This window comes from Phyllobates terribilis, unplaced genomic scaffold (assembly GCF_046119375.1).
Source record: "Phyllobates terribilis strain yellow unplaced genomic scaffold, ASM4611937v1 Scaffold_853__1_contigs__length_604787, whole genome shotgun sequence".
Classification (NCBI taxonomy): domain Eukaryota; kingdom Metazoa; phylum Chordata; class Amphibia; order Anura; family Dendrobatidae; genus Phyllobates; species Phyllobates terribilis.
In genome coordinates this window covers 414,778-428,113 of record NW_027363613.1, presented here as the reverse complement: position 1 = coordinate 428,113, position 13,336 = coordinate 414,778, and the positions used below count along the sequence as shown (strand labels likewise).

The following is a 13,336-nucleotide window of genomic DNA, read 5'->3' as shown; positions in this document are numbered from 1 at the left end:
CCTTTTAAACTCACCTGAGCTAACAGGTATGTGCGCTGGTTACTCTGCTGCGCTTAAAATTTCTTTTTTGGTTTGCTACAATGCCTTTTCTGAAACGTTGTCTCCTTCTGCTGGAACACTGACTTCTTTCATTTAATGCCTGCAGACTATAAAAGAGAAGCCAACCCAAAAAGTTTGGTTGATTAGTCTGTGGCATTCTGTTAAACTGTTGCTTATGGCGGTCTCTGTGAGCTTCTCAGCGACATTCAGCCAGCCAGGTATCCTGCCTGCAGTAGATGGAATGTGGCAATGGAACGCTGGCTGCGCGTGTCATAATAGGCTCTGAGCCTTTATATACCTGTGCACAGCAGCAGCCACCTTCAGTCTGCTGCTGGACAGCCAGCAGCAGCAGCAGCAGGAGAGGTATGTAATCAGGAGCCCTCCTGCTAAGGGTAGACAGCTGCTCGTTCCACCCCACCCCCCGCCTTAATTGGTTCTCCTCCCTTCCAACGGTGTTGAGGCGGGTGGGAACAGCAGGGGGTGAAGGTGCTGTGTTTAAAGAGGTGGAGTTATGCAGATCTAAAACGCGTGGATTGCAGCAGCAGCAAGCCGAAAAGTGCAGGCATGTAAGGGATCTAGAGGTTGACAACATGTCTTCTTAACGGGAGTCCAGGAGCTCATCTCCACAAATGGACTTTTCAGGATCCTTGGGTGGCTCCGTAGTTTGAAACCAATTCTGGTTATCGCTTCTCGGCCTTTTGGCTAAGATCAAGTGTAGTATCTGTTCTTATCAGTTTAATATCTGATACGTCCCCTATCTGGGGACCATATATTAAATGGATTTTTAGAACAGGGAGATGGAAAAAGAGCTTGCTCTGTCCACTCCACGCATTGACCTGGTATTGCAGTATCTCCAGGACCGGTGCACCCCTTCTTTAATGCAGTTTCTAAAATCAGAAAGAATTGAATTCAATGTTTTTTGTTCATTTTGCTTGTTTGTCGGATTTTGGGATGGACTCTTTGGCTTTGCTTTTCTTCTCCTCATTGGATTTTTCATGTTCAAAGTTGCAGAAGCCAGATTACAAGCTCATTTTGGTTCAACTTCAGCAACTGTGCATTGCATTGCCATGTAATGTGATGCAATGCTATCTTTCTAGCTCTCCCTTTTTACTTCCTTTTGGATAAACAGACATATTAGGCAAGCATTTTGGAGCTTTCACCTAAATAACTACGGGTGGTGAGATAAGCTGCACAATATAATTGACCTTTCAGTATATTGTTGCACACACACCATCTATTTAGCAAATGCCCTTGTTATCAACAGCAGCCTTTTAAACTCACCTGAGCTAACAGGTATGTGCGCTGGTTACTCTGCTGCGCTTAAAATTTCTTTTTTGGTTTGCTACAATGCCTTTTCTGAAACGTTGTCTCCTTCTGCTGGAACACTGACTTCTTTCATTTAATGCCTGCAGACTATAAAAGAGAACCCAACCCAAAAAGTTTGGTTGATTAGTCTGTGGCATTCTGTTAAACTGTTGCTTATGGCGGTCTCTGTGAGCTTCTCAGCGACATTCAGCCAGCCAGGTATCCTGCCTGCAGTAGATGGAATGTGGCAATGGAACGCTGGCTGCGCGTGTCATAATAGGCTCTGAGCCTTTATATACCTGTGCACAGCAGCAGCCACCTTCAGTCTGCTGCTGGACAGCCAGCAGCAGCAGCAGCAGGAGAGGTATGTAATCAGGAGCCCTCCTGCTAAGGGTAGACAGCTGCTCGTTCCACCCCACCCCCCGCCTTAATTGGTTCTCCTCCCTTCCAACGGTGTTGAGGCGGGTGGGAACAGCAGGGGGTGAAGGTGCTGTGTTTAAAGAGGTGGAGTTATGCAGATCTAAAACGCGTGGATTGCAGCAGCAGCAAGCCGAAAAGTGCAGGCATGTAAGGGATCTAGAGGTTGACAACATGTCTTCTTAACGGGAGTCCAGGAGCTCATCTCCACAAATGGACTTTTCAGGATCCTTGGGTGGCTCCGTAGTTTGAAACCAATTCTGGTTATCGCTTCTCGGCCTTTTGGCTAAGATCAAGTGTAGTATCTGTTCTTATCAGTTTAATATCTGATACGTCCCCTATCTGGGGACCATATATTAAATGGATTTTTAGAACAGGGAGATGGAAAAAGAGCTTGCTCTGTCCACTCCACGCATTGACCTGGTATTGCAGTATCTCCAGGACCGGTGCACCCCTTCTTTAATGCAGTTTCTAAAATCAGAAAGAATTGAATTCAATGTTTTTTGTTCATTTTGCTTGTTTGTCGGATTTTGGGATGGACTCTTTGGCTTTGCTTTTCTTCTCCTCATTGGATTTTTCATGTTCAAAGTTGCAGAAGCCAGATTACAAGCTCATTTTGGTTCAACTTCAGCAACTGTGCATTGCATTGCCATGTAATGTGATGCAATGCTATCTTTCTAGCTCTCCCTTTTTACTTCCTTTTGGATAAACAGACATATTAGGCAAGCATTTTGGAGCTTTCACCTAAATAACTACAGGTGGTGAGATAAGCTGCACAATATAATTGACCTTTCAGTATATTGTTGCACACACACCATCTATTTAGCAAATGCCCTTGTTATCAACAGCAGCCTTTTAAACTCACCTGAGCTAACAGGTATGTGCGCTGGTTACTCTGCTGCGCTTAAAATTTCTTTTTTGGTTTGCTACAATGCCTTTTCTGAAACGTTGTCTCCTTCTGCTGGAACACTGACTTCTTTCATTTAATGCCTGCAGACTATAAAAGAGAAGCCAACCCAAAAAGTTTGGTTGATTAGTCTGTGGCATTCTGTTAAACTGTTGCTTATGGCGGTCTCTGTGAGCTTCTCAGCGACATTCAGCCAGCCAGGTATCCTGCCTGCAGTAGATGGAATGTGGCAATGGAACGCTGGCTGCGCGTGTCATAATAGGCTCTGAGCCTTTATATACCTGTGCACAGCAGCAGCCACCTTCAGTCTGCTGCTGGACAGCCAGCAGCAGCAGCAGCAGGAGAGGTATGTAATCAGGAGCCCTCCTGCTAAGGGTAGACAGCTGCTCGTTCCACCCCACCCCCCGCCTTAATTGGTTCTCCTCCCTTCCAACGGTGTTGAGGCGGGTGGGAACAGCAGGGGGTGAAGGTGCTGTGTTTAAAGAGGTGGAGTTATGCAGATCTAAAACGCGTGGATTGCAGCAGCAGCAAGCCGAAAAGTGCAGGCATGTAAGGGATCTAGAGGTTGACAACATGTCTTCTTAACGGGAGTCCAGGAGCTCATCTCCACAAATGGACTTTTCAGGATCCTTGGGTGGCTCCGTAGTTTGAAACCAATTCTGGTTATCGCTTCTCGGCCTTTTGGCTAAGATCAAGTGTAGTATCTTTCGAAAAGGCGGTTTTGGATGTTGGCCGCCCTAGTAGATTGATACATTATGCACACTGGGGTTTAGGCGCTTGTTAGTACGCCAGGTGGCTAATATAGTGATCTGGTGGAAAGCATGGCCCCCCAGGATCGACGCCATTGGGCCGGGGAAGATCGAAAGCCCGAAGTGTGAAGTGCCCCAGGAGTGGTGACCCTGGGGTGCCTTAACTCACTGGGATTGGGAACCCCACTTGAGTTTATGGCACATTTGCACTAGCACTTCAATATTTCTTTCTTCACACACACCCTTATTCCGGGCCTTCTGGCCTTAGGATGGGGAATTTTTCAATTCCCGGTCGAAGGTCCGGGCAGTATTATACTGTGAAACCTTCACTATTTATTTAATTTTTTTTTGTCACTGTGTGTCCACTTTTTCACGTGTGTCCACGTCCTTACTAGGATTTTGTCGGGATGCGGTTCCCTTACGGGTTCCTCTCTTGGCAGGTCTAGGGGGGGAGTGTGTGGCCATCAGGTTCCGCTCCCCCCTGAACCCCACTGGCTCTCCTCTTTCGGGAGGAGAGCGTTGTTGGCTCCCCTCTTCCGGGAGGGGAGCACAGTCTTTGGCTCCCAGTGCCTTGCTCGGGTGAGAAATCGGGCAGGTATTGGGGGTAAAATTGGGTCGCCTCTGGCTCCGGCTGGAGGTGGCTATTTGTCCCTGTTCCTCGCTGTGGCCTTCTGGCTCGGAGGGACGGGGAATGGTTTGGGGGACCCTTCTCCTTTTGGAGAGGGTTTCAAGAAGACCAGCATCCTAGTGCACTTTTTTTTGTGGCACTTGTCACTTTTTTAAGCGCACTCGGGTTTTGTACACGAATTCGGGCTTTCGATAAAAAAAAAAAAAAAAAAATCTGTTCTTATCAGTTTAATATCTGATACGTCCCCTATCTGGGGACCATATATTAAATGGATTTTTAGAACAGGGAGATGGAAAAAGAGCTTGCTCTGTCCACTCCACGCATTGACCTGGTATTGCAGTATCTCCAGGACCGGTGCACCCCTTCTTTAATGCAGTTTCTAAAATCAGAAAGAATTGAATTCAATGTTTTTTGTTCATTTTGCTTGTTTGTCGGATTTTGGGATGGACTCTTTGGCTTTGCTTTTCTTCTCCTCATTGGATTTTTCATGTTCAAAGTTGCAGAAGCCAGATTACAAGCTCATTTTGGTTCAACTTCAGCAACTGTGCATTGCATTGCCATGTAATGTGATGCAATGCTATCTTTCTAGCTCTCCCTTTTTACTTCCTTTTGGATAAACAGACATATTAGGCAAGCATTTTGGAGCTTTCACCTAAATAACTACAGGTGGTGAGATAAGCTGCACAATATAATTGACCTTTCAGTATATTGTTGCACACACACCATCTATTTAGCAAATGCCCTTGTTATCAACAGCAGCCTTTTAAACTCACCTGAGCTAACAGGTATGTGCGCTGGTTACTCTGCTGCGCTTAAAATTTCTTTTTTGGTTTGCTACAATGCCTTTTCTGAAACGTTGTCTCCTTCTGCTGGAACACTGACTTCTTTCATTTAATGCCTGCAGACTATAAAAGAGAACCCAACCCAAAAAGTTTGGTTGATTAGTCTGTGGCATTCTGTTAAACTGTTGCTTATGGCCGTCTCTGTGAGCTTCTCAGCGACATTCAGCCAGCCAGGTATCCTGCCTGCAGTAGATGGAATGTGGCAATGGAACGTTGGCTGCGCGTGTCATAATAGGCTCTGAGCCTTTATATACCTGTGCACAGCAGCAGCCACCTTCAGTCTGCTGCTGGACAGCCAGCAGCAGCAGCAGCAGGAGAGGTATGTAATCAGGAGCCCTCCTGCTAAGGGTAGACAGCTGCTCGTTCCACCCCACCCCCCGCCTTAATTGGTTCTCCTCCCTTCCAACGGTGTTGAGGCGGGTGGGAACAGCAGGGGGTGAAGGTGCTGTGTTTAAAGAGGTGGAGTTATGCAGATCTAAAACGCGTGGATTGCAGCAGCAGCAAGCCGAAAAGTGCAGGCATGTAAGGGATCTAGAGGTTGACAACATGTCTTCTTAACGGGAGTCCAGGAGCTCATCTCCACAAATGGACTTTTCAGGATCCTTGGGTGGCTCCGTAGTTTGAAACCAATTCTGGTTATCGCTTCTCGGCCTTTTGGCTAAGATCAAGTGTAGTATCTGTTCTTATCAGTTTAATATCTGATACGTCCCCTATCTGGGGACCATATATTAAATGGATTTTTAGAACAGGGAGATGGAAAAAGAGCTTGCTCTGTCCACTCCACGCATTGACCTGGTATTGCAGTATCTCCAGGACCGGTGCACCCCTTCTTTAATGCAGTTTCTAAAATCAGAAAGAATTGAATTCAATGTTTTTTGTTCATTTTGCTTGTTTGTCGGATTTTGGGAAGGACTCTTTGGCTTTGCTTTTCTTCTCCTCATTGGATTTTTCATGTTCAAAGTTGCAGAAGCCAGATTACAAGCTCATTTTGGTTCAACTTCAGCAACTGTGCATTGCATTGCCATGTAATGTGATGCAATGCTATCTTTCTAGCTCTCCCTTTTTACTTCCTTTTGGATAAACAGACATATTAGGCAAGCATTTTGGAGCTTTCACCTAAATAACTACAGGTGGTGAGATAAGCTGCACAATATAATTGACCTTTCAGTATATTGTTGCACACACACCATCTATTTAGCAAATGCCCTTGTTATCAACAGCAGCCTTTTAAACTCACCTGAGCTAACAGGTATGTGCGCTGGTTACTCTGCTGCGCTTAAAATTTCTTTTTTGGTTTGCTACAATGCCTTTTCTGAAACGTTGTCTCCCTCTGCTGGAACACTGACTTCTTTCATTTAATGCCTGCAGACTATAAAAGAGAACCCAACCCAAAAAGTTTGGGTGATTAGTCTGTGGCATTCTGTTAAACTGTTGCTTATGGCGGTCTCTGTGAGCTTCTCAGCGACATTCAGCCAGCCAGGTATCCTGCCTGCAGTAGATGGAATGTGGCAATGGAACGCTGGCTGCGCGTGTCATAATAGGCTCTGAGCCTTTATATACCTGTGCACAGCAGCAGCCACCTTCAGTCTGCTGCTGGACAGCCAGCAGCAGCAGCAGCAGGAGAGGTATGTAATCAGGAGCCCTCCTGCTAAGGGTAGACAGCTGCTCGTTCCACCCCACCCCCCGCCTTAATTGGTTCTCCTCCCTTCCAACGGTGTTGAGGCGGGTGGGAACAGCAGGGGGTGAAGGTGCTGTGTTTAAAGAGGTGGAGTTATGCAGATCTAAAACGCGTGGATTGCAGCAGCAGCAAGCCGAAAAGTGCAGGCATGTAAGGGATCTAGAGGTTGACAACATGTCTTCTTAACGGGAGTCCAGGAGCTCATCTCCACAAATGGACTTTTCAGGATCCTTGGGTGGCTCCGTAGTTTGAAACCAATTCTGGTTATCGCTTCTCGGCCTTTTGGCTAAGATCAAGTGTAGTATCTGTTCTTATCAGTTTAATATCTGATACGTCCCCTATCTGGGGACCATATATTAAATGGATTTTTAGAACAGGGAGATGGAAAAAGAGCTTGCTCTGTCCACTCCACGCATTGACCTGGTATTGCAGTATCTCCAGGACCGGTGCACCCCTTCTTTAATGCAGTTTCTAAAATCAGAAAGAATTGAATTCAATGTTTTTTGTTCATTTTGCTTGTTTGTCGGATTTTGGGATGGACTCTTTGGCTTTGCTTTTCTTCTCCTCATTGGATTTTTCATGTTCAAAGTTGCAGAAGCCAGATTACAAGCTCATTTTGGTTCAACTTCAGCAACTGTGCATTGCATTGCCATGTAATGTGATGCAATGCTATCTTTCTAGCTCTCCCTTTTTACTTCCTTTTGGATAAACAGACATATTAGGCAAGCATTTTGGAGCTTTCACCTAAATAACTACGGGTGGTGAGATAAGCTGCACAATATAATTGACCTTTCAGTATATTGTTGCACACACACCATCTATTTAGCAAATGCCCTTGTTATCAACAGCAGCCTTTTAAACTCACCTGAGCTAACAGGTATGTGCGCTGGTTACTCTGCTGCGCTTAAAATTTCTTTTTTGGTTTGCTACAATGCCTTTTCTGAAACGTTGTCTCCTTCTGCTGGAACACTGACTTCTTTCATTTAATGCCTGCAGACTATAAAAGAGAACCCAACCCAAAAAGTTTGGTTGATTAGTCTGTGGCATTCTGTTAAACTGTTGCTTATGGCGGTCTCTGTGAGCTTCTCAGCGACATTCAGCCAGCCAGGTATCCTGCCTGCAGTAGATGGAATGTGGCAATGGAACGCTGGCTGCGCGTGTCATAATAGGCTCTGAGCCTTTATATACCTGTGCACAGCAGCAGCCACCTTCAGTCTGCTGCTGGACAGCCAGCAGCAGCAGCAGCAGGAGAGGTATGTAATCAGGAGCCCTCCTGCTAAGGGTAGACAGCTGCTCGTTCCACCCCACCCCCCGCCTTAATTGGTTCTCCTCCCTTCCAACGGTGTTGAGGCGGGTGGGAACAGCAGGGGGTGAAGGTGCTGTGTTTAAAGAGGTGGAGTTATGCAGATCTAAAACGCGTGGATTGCAGCAGCAGCAAGCCGAAAAGTGCAGGCATGTAAGGGATCTAGAGGTTGACAACATGTCTTCTTAACGGGAGTCCAGGAGCTCATCTCCACAAATGGACTTTTCAGGATCCTTGGGTGGCTCCGTAGTTTGAAACCAATTCTGGTTATCGCTTCTCGGCCTTTTGGCTAAGATCAAGTGTAGTATCTGTTCTTATCAGTTTAATATCTGATACGTCCCCTATCTGGGGACCATATATTAAATGGATTTTTAGAACAGGGAGATGGAAAAAGAGCTTGCTCTGTCCACTCCACGCATTGACCTGGTATTGCAGTATCTCCAGGACCGGTGCACCCCTTCTTTAATGCAGTTTCTAAAATCAGAAAGAATTGAATTCAATGTTTTTTGTTCATTTTGCTTGTTTGTCGGATTTTGGGATGGACTCTTTGGCTTTGCTTTTCTTCTCCTCATTGGATTTTTCATGTTCAAAGTTGCAGAAGCCAGATTACAAGCTCATTTTGGTTCAACTTCAGCAACTGTGCATTGCATTGCCATGTAATGTGATGCAATGCTATCTTTCTAGCTCTCCCTTTTTACTTCCTTTTGGATAAACAGACATATTAGGCAAGCATTTTGGAGCTTTCACCTAAATAACTACAGGTGGTGAGATAAGCTGCACAATATAATTGACCTTTCAGTATATTGTTGCACACACACCATCTATTTAGCAAATGCCCTTGTTATCAACAGCAGCCTTTTAAACTCACCTGAGCTAACAGGTATGTGCGCTGGTTACTCTGCTGCGCTTAAAATTTCTTTTTTGGTTTGCTACAATGCCTTTTCTGAAACGTTGTCTCCTTCTGCTGGAACACTGACTTCTTTCATTTAATGCCTGCAGACTATAAAAGAGAAGCCAACCCAAAAAGTTTGGTTGATTAGTCTGTGGCATTCTGTTAAACTGTTGCTTATGGCGGTCTCTGTGAGCTTCTCAGCGACATTCAGCCAGCCAGGTATCCTGCCTGCAGTAGATGGAATGTGGCAATGGAACGCTGGCTGCGCGTGTCATAATAGGCTCTGAGCCTTTATATACCTGTGCACAGCAGCAGCCACCTTCAGTCTGCTGCTGGACAGCCAGCAGCAGCAGCAGCAGGAGAGGTATGTAATCAGGAGCCCTCCTGCTAAGGGTAGACAGCTGCTCGTTCCACCCCACCCCCCGCCTTAATTGGTTCTCCTCCCTTCCAACGGTGTTGAGGCGGGTGGGAACAGCAGGGGGTGAAGGTGCTGTGTTTAAAGAGGTGGAGTTATGCAGATCTAAAACGCGTGGATTGCAGCAGCAGCAAGCCGAAAAGTGCAGGCATGTAAGGGATCTAGAGGTTGACAACATGTCTTCTTAACGGGAGTCCAGGAGCTCATCTCCACAAATGGACTTTTCAGGATCCTTGGGTGGCTCCGTAGTTTGAAACCAATTCTGGTTATCGCTTCTCGGCCTTTTGGCTAAGATCAAGTGTAGTATCTTTCGAAAAGGCGGTTTTGGATGTTGGCCGCCCTAGTAGATTGATACATTATGCACACTGGGGTTTAGGCGCTTGTTAGTACGCCAGGTGGCTAATATAGTGATCTGGTGGAAAGCATGGCCCCCCAGGATCGACGCCATTGGGCCGGGGAAGATCGAAAGCCCGAAGTGTGAAGTGCCCCAGGAGTGGTGACCCTGGGGTGCCTTAACTCACTGGGATTGGGAACCCCACTTGAGTTTATGGCACATTTGCACTAGCACTTCAATATTTCTTTCTTCACACACACCCTTATTCCGGGCCTTCTGGCCTTAGGATGGGGAATTTTTCAATTCCCGGTCGAAGGTCCGGGCAGTATTATACTGTGAAACCTTCACTATTTATTTAATTTTTTTTTGTCACTGTGTGTCCACTTTTTCACGTGTGTCCACGTCCTTACTAGGATTTTGTCGGGATGCGGTTCCCTTACGGGTTCCTCTCTTGGCAGGTCTAGGGGGGGAGTGTGTGGCCATCAGGTTCCGCTCCCCCCTGAACCCCACTGGCTCTCCTCTTTCGGGAGGAGAGCGTTGTTGGCTCCCCTCTTCCGGGAGGGGAGCACAGTCTTTGGCTCCCAGTGCCTTGCTCGGGTGAGAAATCGGGCAGGTATTGGGGGTAAAATTGGGTCGCCTCTGGCTCCGGCTGGAGGTGGCTATTTGTCCCTGTTCCTCGCTGTGGCCTTCTGGCTCGGAGGGACGGGGAATGGTTTGGGGGACCCTTCTCCTTTTGGAGAGGGTTTCAAGAAGACCAGCATCCTAGTGCACTTTTTTTTGTGGCACTTGTCACTTTTTTAAGCGCACTCGGGTTTTGTACACGAATTCGGGCTTTCGATAAAAAAAAAAAAAAAAAAATCTGTTCTTATCAGTTTAATATCTGATACGTCCCCTATCTGGGGACCATATATTAAATGGATTTTTAGAACAGGGAGATGGAAAAAGAGCTTGCTCTGTCCACTCCACGCATTGACCTGGTATTGCAGTATCTCCAGGACCGGTGCACCCCTTCTTTAATGCAGTTTCTAAAATCAGAAAGAATTGAATTCAATGTTTTTTGTTCATTTTGCTTGTTTGTCGGATTTTGGGATGGACTCTTTGGCTTTGCTTTTCTTCTCCTCATTGGATTTTTCATGTTCAAAGTTGCAGAAGCCAGATTACAAGCTCATTTTGGTTCAACTTCAGCAACTGTGCATTGCATTGCCATGTAATGTGATGCAATGCTATCTTTCTAGCTCTCCCTTTTTACTTCCTTTTGGATAAACAGACATATTAGGCAAGCATTTTGGAGCTTTCACCTAAATAACTACAGGTGGTGAGATAAGCTGCACAATATAATTGACCTTTCAGTATATTGTTGCACACACACCATCTATTTAGCAAATGCCCTTGTTATCAACAGCAGCCTTTTAAACTCACCTGAGCTAACAGGTATGTGCGCTGGTTACTCTGCTGCGCTTAAAATTTCTTTTTTGGTTTGCTACAATGCCTTTTCTGAAACGTTGTCTCCTTCTGCTGGAACACTGACTTCTTTCATTTAATGCCTGCAGACTATAAAAGAGAACCCAACCCAAAAAGTTTGGTTGATTAGTCTGTGGCATTCTGTTAAACTGTTGCTTATGGCCGTCTCTGTGAGCTTCTCAGCGACATTCAGCCAGCCAGGTATCCTGCCTGCAGTAGATGGAATGTGGCAATGGAACGTTGGCTGCGCGTGTCATAATAGGCTCTGAGCCTTTATATACCTGTGCACAGCAGCAGCCACCTTCAGTCTGCTGCTGGACAGCCAGCAGCAGCAGCAGCAGGAGAGGTATGTAATCAGGAGCCCTCCTGCTAAGGGTAGACAGCTGCTCGTTCCACCCCACCCCCCGCCTTAATTGGTTCTCCTCCCTTCCAACGGTGTTGAGGCGGGTGGGAACAGCAGGGGGTGAAGGTGCTGTGTTTAAAGAGGTGGAGTTATGCAGATCTAAAACGCGTGGATTGCAGCAGCAGCAAGCCGAAAAGTGCAGGCATGTAAGGGATCTAGAGGTTGACAACATGTCTTCTTAACGGGAGTCCAGGAGCTCATCTCCACAAATGGACTTTTCAGGATCCTTGGGTGGCTCCGTAGTTTGAAACCAATTCTGGTTATCGCTTCTCGGCCTTTTGGCTAAGATCAAGTGTAGTATCTGTTCTTATCAGTTTAATATCTGATACGTCCCCTATCTGGGGACCATATATTAAATGGATTTTTAGAACAGGGAGATGGAAAAAGAGCTTGCTCTGTCCACTCCACACATTGACCTGGTATTGCAGTATCTCCAGGACCGGTGCACCCCTTCTTTAATGCAGTTTCTAAAATCAGAAAGAATTGAATTCAATGTTTTTTGTTCATTTTGCTTGTTTGTCGGATTTTGGGAAGGACTCTTTGGCTTTGCTTTTCTTCTCCTCATTGGATTTTTCATGTTCAAAGTTGCAGAAGCCAGATTACAAGCTCATTTTGGTTCAACTTCAGCAACTGTGCATTGCATTGCCATGTAATGTGATGCAATGCTATCTTTCTAGCTCTCCCTTTTTACTTCCTTTTGGATAAACAGACATATTAGGCAAGCATTTTGGAGCTTTCACCTAAATAACTACAGGTGGTGAGATAAGCTGCACAATATAATTGACCTTTCAGTATATTGTTGCACACACACCATCTATTTAGCAAATGCCCTTGTTATCAACAGCAGCCTTTTAAACTCACCTGAGCTAACAGGTATGTGCGCTGGTTACTCTGCTGCGCTTAAAATTTCTTTTTTGGTTTGCTACAATGCCTTTTCTGAAACGTTGTCTCCCTCTGCTGGAACACTGACTTCTTTCATTTAATGCCTGCAGACTATAAAAGAGAACCCAACCCAAAAAGTTTGGGTGATTAGTCTGTGGCATTCTGTTAAACTGTTGCTTATGGCGGTCTCTGTGAGCTTCTCAGCGACATTCAGCCAGCCAGGTATCCTGCCTGCAGTAGATGGAATGTGGCAATGGAACGCTGGCTGCGCGTGTCATAATAGGCTCTGAGCCTTTATATACCTGTGCACAGCAGCAGCCACCTTCAGTCTGCTGCTGGACAGCCAGCAGCAGCAGCAGCAGGAGAGGTATGTAATCAGGAGCCCTCCTGCTAAGGGTAGACAGCTGCTCGTTCCACCCCACCCCCCGCCTTAATTGGTTCTCCTCCCTTCCAACGGTGTTGAGGCGGGTGGGAACAGCAGGGGGTGAAGGTGCTGTGTTTAAAGAGGTGGAGTTATGCAGATCTAAAACGCGTGGATTGCAGCAGCAGCAAGCCGAAAAGTGCAGGCATGTAAGGGATCTAGAGGTTGACAACATGTCTTCTTAACGGGAGTCCAGGAGCTCATCTCCACAAATGGACTTTTCAGGATCCTTGGGTGGCTCCGTAGTTTGAAACCAATTCTGGTTATCGCTTCTCGGCCTTTTGGCTAAGATCAAGTGTAGTATCTGTTCTTATCAGTTTAATATCTGATACGTCCCCTATCTGGGGACCATATATTAAATGGATTTTTAGAACAGGGAGATGGAAAAAGAGCTTGCTCTGTCCACTCCACGCATTGACCTGGTATTGCAGTATCTCCAGGACCGGTGCACCCCTTCTTTAATGCAGTTTCTAAAATCAGAAAGAATTGAATTCAATGTTTTTTGTTCATTTTGCTTGTTTGTCGGATTTTGGGATGGACTCTTTGGCTTTGCTTTTCTTCTCCTCATTGGATTTTTCATGTTCAAAGTTGCAGAAGCCAGATTACAAGCTCATTTTGGTTCAACTTCAGCAACTGTGCATTGCATTGCCATGTAATGTG

The 13,336-nt window shown here is 46.0% G+C and overlaps 9 non-coding genes and 2 pseudogenes across 9 annotated transcripts; all 11 read left to right on the top strand.

Annotated features, from left to right (window-relative positions):
* The first annotated feature begins 721 nt into the window (after nucleotides 1-721).
* Nucleotides 722-912, top strand: LOC141240406 (U2 spliceosomal RNA). The gene has a single exon (XR_012305655.1). It is a non-coding gene; the product is annotated as a U2 spliceosomal RNA (small nuclear RNA).
* A 1,115-nt stretch (nucleotides 913-2,027) lies between these two features.
* On the top strand, nucleotides 2,028-2,218 carry LOC141240405 (U2 spliceosomal RNA). The gene has a single exon (XR_012305654.1). It is a non-coding gene; the product is annotated as a U2 spliceosomal RNA (small nuclear RNA).
* Nucleotides 2,219-3,333: 1,115 nt separating this feature from the next.
* Nucleotides 3,334-3,513, top strand: LOC141240531 (U2 spliceosomal RNA; annotated as a pseudogene).
* A 711-nt stretch (nucleotides 3,514-4,224) lies between these two features.
* Nucleotides 4,225-4,410, top strand: LOC141240516 (U2 spliceosomal RNA). Its single transcript, XR_012305753.1, has one exon. It is a non-coding gene; the product is annotated as a U2 spliceosomal RNA (small nuclear RNA).
* A 1,115-nt stretch (nucleotides 4,411-5,525) lies between these two features.
* Nucleotides 5,526-5,716, top strand: LOC141240404 (U2 spliceosomal RNA). Its single transcript, XR_012305653.1, has one exon. It is a non-coding gene; the product is annotated as a U2 spliceosomal RNA (small nuclear RNA).
* Nucleotides 5,717-6,831: 1,115 nt separating this feature from the next.
* On the top strand, nucleotides 6,832-7,022 carry LOC141240403 (U2 spliceosomal RNA). The gene has a single exon (XR_012305652.1). It is a non-coding gene; the product is annotated as a U2 spliceosomal RNA (small nuclear RNA).
* Nucleotides 7,023-8,137: 1,115 nt separating this feature from the next.
* On the top strand, nucleotides 8,138-8,328 carry LOC141240402 (U2 spliceosomal RNA). Its single transcript, XR_012305651.1, has one exon. It is a non-coding gene; the product is annotated as a U2 spliceosomal RNA (small nuclear RNA).
* Nucleotides 8,329-9,443: 1,115 nt separating this feature from the next.
* On the top strand, nucleotides 9,444-9,623 carry LOC141240530 (U2 spliceosomal RNA; annotated as a pseudogene).
* Nucleotides 9,624-10,334: 711 nt separating this feature from the next.
* Nucleotides 10,335-10,520, top strand: LOC141240515 (U2 spliceosomal RNA). Its single transcript, XR_012305752.1, has one exon. It is a non-coding gene; the product is annotated as a U2 spliceosomal RNA (small nuclear RNA).
* A 1,115-nt stretch (nucleotides 10,521-11,635) lies between these two features.
* On the top strand, nucleotides 11,636-11,826 carry LOC141240448 (U2 spliceosomal RNA). Its single transcript, XR_012305696.1, has one exon. It is a non-coding gene; the product is annotated as a U2 spliceosomal RNA (small nuclear RNA).
* Nucleotides 11,827-12,941: 1,115 nt separating this feature from the next.
* On the top strand, nucleotides 12,942-13,132 carry LOC141240401 (U2 spliceosomal RNA). Its single transcript, XR_012305650.1, has one exon. It is a non-coding gene; the product is annotated as a U2 spliceosomal RNA (small nuclear RNA).
* The last annotated feature ends 204 nt before the right edge of the window (nucleotides 13,133-13,336 follow it).